The 7,011-nt window shown below is 39.6% G+C and overlaps 1 non-coding gene across 1 annotated transcript; it reads left to right on the top strand.

Annotated features, from left to right (window-relative positions):
- Positions 1 to 6,530: 6,530 nt before the first annotated feature.
- On the top strand, positions 6,531 to 6,637 carry LOC112504810. Its single transcript, XR_003068267.1, has one exon. It is a non-coding gene; the product is annotated as a small nucleolar RNA R71 (small nucleolar RNA).
- The last annotated feature ends 374 nt before the right edge of the window (positions 6,638 to 7,011 follow it).

Raw genomic sequence — 7,011 nt, 5'->3', positions numbered from 1 at the left:
TTAGATGTTGTAGCAGTCTGTGACTGTCTTGTAGTCCTCCTAGGTGATCCCTCTATGGCTATTGTTTTTTCCTTGGCAACAGCAGCAACCTTCTTCTTCTTTAGAGAAGGACCTGCTGTTTGAGAGGATTTTCTAGCAGACCTTTTTCCCAAAGCCTTCCTCTTTTGAGAGGGAGGCTCCATTGGAGTGGGACTAGGAGTGGTCATGGCTTCCACAACCTCTAGCAATTTATCCATAGAGGATTGATMTTTTGTCCTCTATTTAGATAAATCTACCCCCATTTTGGCCAATAGTTCATCAATGACCTCAAAATCATTGATTTGAGGTGTGGCCTCAATCAGTTCTTGAGTGGGGGTAGGGGTGGTATCAATAGTCCATGGCAACCAAATAAACTCTCCCNCCTCAAAATCATTGATTTGAGGTGTGGCCTCAATCAGTTCTTGAGTGGGGGTAGGGGTGGTATCAATAGTCCATGGCAACCAAATAAACTCTCCCCAAGTCCATTGACTTAGTAGCATCATCCTTTGAGTCAGAGGTCACATATTCCTCTACAATAACAGTAGGGTTGAAAGTTACCTCTACTTCATGCTCTGGTTCGATTTCATCAACTGGAGGCTCATTGAGATCATTGATTTGAACCCTTCTTAGGCTTGGTTCATGAACAGGGGCTTCGAGTGTGTGTGAAGATGAAGGGACAGCCGGTGGTGGAGTAGAAACTTCCTCTTTTTCGCTCATTGATGGTGAGAAACTATTATCACTTAGTTCCACCATCTCAGGTTCTGCATTCGGGGGTTTTACAGTTGCTCGCCGCCTATTGCTTCTTCAAACAGGGACATTCGCCGGTGGTGGGTTTCGAACAGCCGGCCGCTTGACTCTAGCCATGGTTGCGATGGAGAAAGTAGATGAAATGTGGGAGAAGAGATGGGGGAAAACAATAAGTGATAGTGGGTAATGGAAAGTGGCTTGGGGTGGTGATAGAGGTCGGTTTCTAGAATGATGGAGAGAGTGATGGAGGGAAAAAAATGGGAGTGATTGAAACGTTGGGTTAGGAGAAAAGCAAGTGACAGTTAATAATGGATTAGAGGCATGAGTAGTGGGTTTAGAGGGTTATGGCCAGCAGTTTCCTTAACAAAGTACCAAGCAATTAATTTTTCAAAAACTCTCATTTAATGAGACTTAACCTTTAAACCTCATCTTTTCAAAATGACACAAATGACCCTTGACTGAAAAGTTGGGTTAGGAGGGTACAAAAGGTGATGTCACGCAACATATGAAACTTGTACCTTCTTATACCTCCTAAAGAATTCTCCTTTGGCTTCTTCTTTCTCCCCTCTCCCTTCTTCTTTTTAAAATGACTGGCGCCAAAACCATCCAAACACTAGCAAAACAATCTTTTTCTTTTGAAAAATATTAAATAAAGCTCAACCAACTTTTTCTCATTCCAAAATACTGCAGACATGGAATGTTGCAGCATTACAAGCAGTCTATCAACTTTTTTTCCAAAATCACAAAATACTATTCAAACTTTTAAACACAAACATCCTATGAATTTAAAACTTATTTACAAACAGAGTTGGACTTTTAAGAAGTTCATGGTAGGATTTTTGAAACTTTTAGCAAGGTGTAGCAAAACTCTCAGAGTATTGTTCTGAGAGTGCTACGAGATCATGGTACACTTTTACCCTTTGGTCATTTACCTTGAAAATAGAGTTATCTTCAGGGTTAACTGAGTCCACTACTCCATAAGGGTACACTTTAGAAACAAGGAAAGTCCCAGACCATCTAGACTTATGTTTTCCTAGGAATAACTTCAGTCTAGAATTAAACAAAAGAACCTGTTGGTCTTCTCTCAACTCTCTGTGCTGTATTCTCTTGTCATGCCAACTTTTTGTTTTTTTTCTTTATAGAGCTTGGCATTCTCATAGGACATCTGCATATGTTCATCCATTTCACAGAGTTGTAGCTTTCTATTCAAACCAGCATCTTTTAAAGACATATTTAATTATTTTATTGCCCAATATGCTTTATGTTCAAGCTCTAACGGAAGATGGTAAGCCTTGCCATAGACTAGCTTGTATGGGGACATACCAATTGGTGTTTTGAAAGTGGTTATGTATGGCTATAAAGCATCATATAGCTTGAATGCTCAATCCTTCCTGTTAGGTTTGACAACCTTTTCCAAAATACTTTTTATTTCTCTGTTGGAAAGCTCTGCTAAACCATTTGTCTGTGGGTGATAAGTTGTGGCTATTTTATGGTTAACATTATATTTTGCAAGAACTCCACTCAATAAATTATTTATAAAGTGGGTACCCTCATCACTTATTAGAGCTCTAGGGGTACCAAACCATGTAAAAATTTGCTTTTGGAGGAACTTAACCACAGTCTTGGCATCATTTGAAACACATGCCACAACTTCCACCCATTTTGAGACATACTCTACAACAACCAGTATGTATTGGCAGTTATTTGATGGGGGGAAAGGACCCATAAAGTATATTCCCCATACATCAAATAACTCAACTTCCAGGATCCCATGTAGTGGCATTTCATTTCTCTTAGAAATGGAACCACTCCTTTGGCATTCATTGCACCTTTGTGCAAAGTTATGGGAATCCCTGAAGAGAGTCGGCCAATAGAAACCATACTGTAGGACCTTGGCAACAGTTCTCTGCCCTCCAAAATGTCCTCCATAAGGAGCTTGGTGACATTGATACAAAACTTTTGGTACCTCTGATTCTGGAATGCACCTTCTTAATATTTGATTTGCACCGAGTTTAAACAAAAAGGGGTCATCCTAGAAATAACACTTGACATCATGAAAAAATTTCTTAAGCAAGTGGCTTGTGTATTCAGATGGTTTGATACCACAAGCTAAGAAATTTGCTATATCCGCAAACCAAGGTTCCTTTTGTTGTTGCACCATTAAGATTCTCTCATCCGGGAAGGTTTCTATAATGTCTCCTCCTCATGTCTCAGGTTTTTCTAACCTAGATAAATGGTCTGCTACTTGATTTTCCACACCCTTCCTATCAAGTATTTCCAAGTCAAATTCCTGCAATAATAACACCCACCTTATCAACTTAGGCTTTGCATCTTTCTTTGAGATCAAATATTTGATGGTTGCATGATCACTATGCACAATCACTTTTGTCCCCATCAAGTATGATCTAAATCTCTCAAATGCAAACACCACGACCAATAATTCCTTTTTCGTTGTGGTGTAATTTATCTATGCTTCATTCAAAATTTTACTTGCGTAATAAATTGAATGGAACACATTTTCTCTTCTCTGACCTAAAACAGCACCAACCGCCCAATCGCTTGCATCACACATAATCTCGAAAGGTTTGTTCCAATCCGGAGCAACTACCACTGGTGAAGTAATTAGGGTTTTCTTCAAAGTTTTGAATGCATTTCTACATTCATCATTAAAATCAAATTTTTGGTCATGTTGTAAGAGTAAACATAAAGATTTTGAAATTTTTGAAAAATCCTTGATGAACCTTCTATAAAATCCCGCATGACCCAGAAAGCTCCTTATTCCTTTAACAGTGGTAGGTTCTGGTAGTTTTTCAATAACTTCGAGTTTTGCTTTATCTACCTCCACTCCTTTTTTAGAGATTAAGTGTCCCAGAACAATTTCTTTCTTAACCATGAAGTGATACTTCTCCCAGTTGAGGACCAAATCAGTTTCCTCATACCTCTCGAGACTTTTTTGTAAATTGTCTAAGCAGTTGTCAAAAGATGAACCATATACAGAAAAATCATCCATAAAAATTTCAATGGATTTTTCAAGCATATCTGAAAATATGGACATCATACACCTCTGAAAGGTGGCAGGAGCATTACACAGTCCAAATGGCATTCTTCTAAAAGCAAAAGTGCCATAAGGACAGGTGAAGGTGGTTTTTTCCTGGTCCTCGGGAGAAATAGCTATTTGATTGTAACCTGAATAGCCATCTAAGAAACAGTAGTACTCTTTGCCGGCTAATCTGTCCAACATTTGATCAATGAAAGGTAGTGGAAAATGGTTTTTATGAGTAACCTTGTTTAGCCTCCGATAATCCATGCATATTCTCCAACCGGATACAACTCTGGTGGGGATAAGTTCATTTTTATCATTTGTGATGACTGTGAACCCTCCTTTCTTGGGAACACACTGGATTGGGCCAACCCAAGAACTACTGGCTATAGGGAAGATAATTCATGCATCTAACCATTTCAAAATCTTCTTTTTTTACTACTTCTTTCATCACAGGATTCAGCCTTCTTTGAGGTTCTATGGATGTGAAAGTTTTATCCTCTAAGATGATCTTATGTTGACAAATTGAGGGACTAATCCCCTTAAGATCAGCAATGTTCCATCCTAAAGCCTTTTTGTGCAATTTCAACATATCCACTAGTTTCTTCTCTTGATGCAAGTCTAGGGTAGATGAGATGATAACATGCAATTTGCCTTCTTCTCCTAGAAAAGCATATTTTAGATGGAATGGGAGTTGCTTTAACTCCAGGTCAGGTGGTGATACAATGGATGGGGTGAAGTCTTTTTGCTCATTATTCTCCAATAGTTCAAAAGCTGACACCTCTACTGGTGTAATATCATTTCCTATTGCCTCTACTTCCTCAACAGTTTCTTCTTCTAATTCCTCCACACTCTCTTCTTTCAACTTAAGGTTTTCCTGAACTCCTTTCTCATGACACATCTCCTCTATATCAGCTATGCTTGAACACTCATCCAAATAATCAGGGTACTTTAAGGAGTTGAAGACATTAAATGCGACCTTTTGGTCTTGAAGCCTCATGGTCAACTCTCCTCTCTGTACATCTATCTTCCGGTGGCTAAGAAAGGTCTCCCTAAAATAATAGGAATGTACTTATCCGCCTCAAAGTCTAGTATGATAAAATCTGCCGGAAAGATGAACTTATCGACCTGCACTAATACATCATCAATCTTTCCATTAGGGTATGCAATGGATTTGTTTGCCAACTGGAGTGTAACTGTGGTAGGTCTAGCATCTCCTATGCCTAAGGTGTTAAAGACAGACAAAGGCATGAGGTTGATACTAGCTCCTAAGTCACATAAGGTTTTCCCTATCTCCTTCCTACCTATTGAACAAGGAATGGTAAAACTCCCTGGATCTTTGAGCTTAGTGGTATGTTATTGGTCAAAAGTGCACTACACCCTTTGGTCAGAGCTACAGTCTCATACTCAGTCAACTTCTTCTTCTTGCTTAAGATGTCCTTCAGAAACTTAGCATAACTAGGCATTTGCTCAATTGCCTCAACAAGTGGTATGTTGATGTGCAATTCTTTGAACACATCCTAGAACTTCTTAAAATGCAATTCCTCTTTCTGATTCCTCAACTTTTGGGGGTGAGCAACATAAGGAGGGATTGGTTTGATCACATTCTTGCTTGGACGTGTTGAGCAGGATGGGTCTTAAATGCTTTGAGTCTTAGTGTTGCTCTTTGGGGGTTCAGAAGGAGTCTTAGTACCAAGCTTAGGAGTCTCCACAATCTCAGTCCCTTTTGATTTCTTTAGAGTTTCCGCTGGAAAAAACAAAGGGTAGTCTGATCTAGGGGGAACAGGAGTGGTGGTCTCAGATGCTTGCTTTTCTAAAGGTTGGACTGGTCCTTCTTTGGCAGGGACCAATACCGTATCATTAGTTTCTAACAGTCTTGGCGTACTATCTTTTTGCATTTTTTCTGTCAACTCCTTCCCACTCCTAAGAGTTACTACTTTCACATGTTCCTTTCCTAGATCTCTAGGGACTTCTGTATTACTGGGCAAGGTACCAAGGGCTCTACTGCTCTGGTTAAGTGCAAGTTGACTGACCTGAGTCTCTAAATTTCTGATGACAACACTTTGTTGATTAATCAAAGCTTGATTTTGGGTTGAGCATGTGCTAAAAGCCCTTTTATCATTGCTTCCAAAGAAGATGATGATTCTGCCTGTGGAGGAGGTTTAATCTGAAAATGTGGCTGAGAATTCTGAAAACTTTGTTGGTGATTCTAAGAGTTAGAACTATTTGCATGATGCTGTGGTTGGAAATGAGAAGTCCTTTGTTGTTTATGGATTGGTTGATTTAAACTGAGACTATTCCAAGAGAAGTTCGGGTGCTGTCTCCAACTGGCATTATATGTGTTAGAGTAGGGATTAAATTTGTTTTGAACATAATTTACTAATTCAAAATTATGGGTACAATGTTCATATGAATGTTCCCCACCACATCACACACATTGCACGGATAGGACTATTGGAACAGATATATCAGCAAGTTGGTCATGGAGGTGAGCTGAGCTATTAATGCAGTATATGCATCCACCTCATGTATTCCAGCAGTCTTTTTCTGTGGTTGAACACGTGGGTCGGCACAATGCCTATTGTTTGCTGATATCTTTTTCAGGATTTCATATCCCTCATTATAGGTACTGGCTGTGAAGGGTCCGCCTGCAGTCGCATCGAGCATTTGTTTTGCCATGGGACTTAACCCATTGTAAAACGTCTCAAGTTGAATACAGTACAAAATGCCATGGTGTGGGCATTTCCTCAACAGCTCTTTGAACCTTTCCCACGCGTCAGGAACAACTTCATCATCCAGTTGTTTGAAAAGACAGATCTCGTTTCTGGACTTAGCGTTCCTTGTTGGTGGGAAATATTTTAGCAAAAAAATCCCGCCATGTTACTCCAAGATGACACAGATCCCGGTGTTAAAGAGTTAAACCATGCTTTTGCCCGATCCCTTAATGAAAATGGAAATAAAGTGAGTCTGAGAGCGTCATTGGACACTCCCATGATCCTTCCATTTTTGGAATTTTCCAGATTAATGGTGTTCGGAGTTTGTGCTCTTTGGTGATCATTATGCTCCGATTCTGTGTCCTCATTACCCAGATTATTATCATTATGTGGGTGCCCTTGGTGTCCTTGTGAAAAATTCGGGAACGATGGTATTTGTCCAAAAACTGGCGGTTGATTTTTCAAATGTGGTATTTCTGGAATGATTGGAGG

Source organism: Cynara cardunculus, unplaced genomic scaffold (genome assembly GCF_001531365.2).
Source record: "Cynara cardunculus var. scolymus isolate 2C unplaced genomic scaffold, CcrdV1 Un_Scaffold_7005, whole genome shotgun sequence".
NCBI lineage: Eukaryota > Viridiplantae > Streptophyta > Magnoliopsida > Asterales > Asteraceae > Cynara > Cynara cardunculus.
The sequence above is the reverse complement of the archived record's forward strand: the minus strand, read 5'-3'. Positions and strand labels throughout refer to the sequence as shown.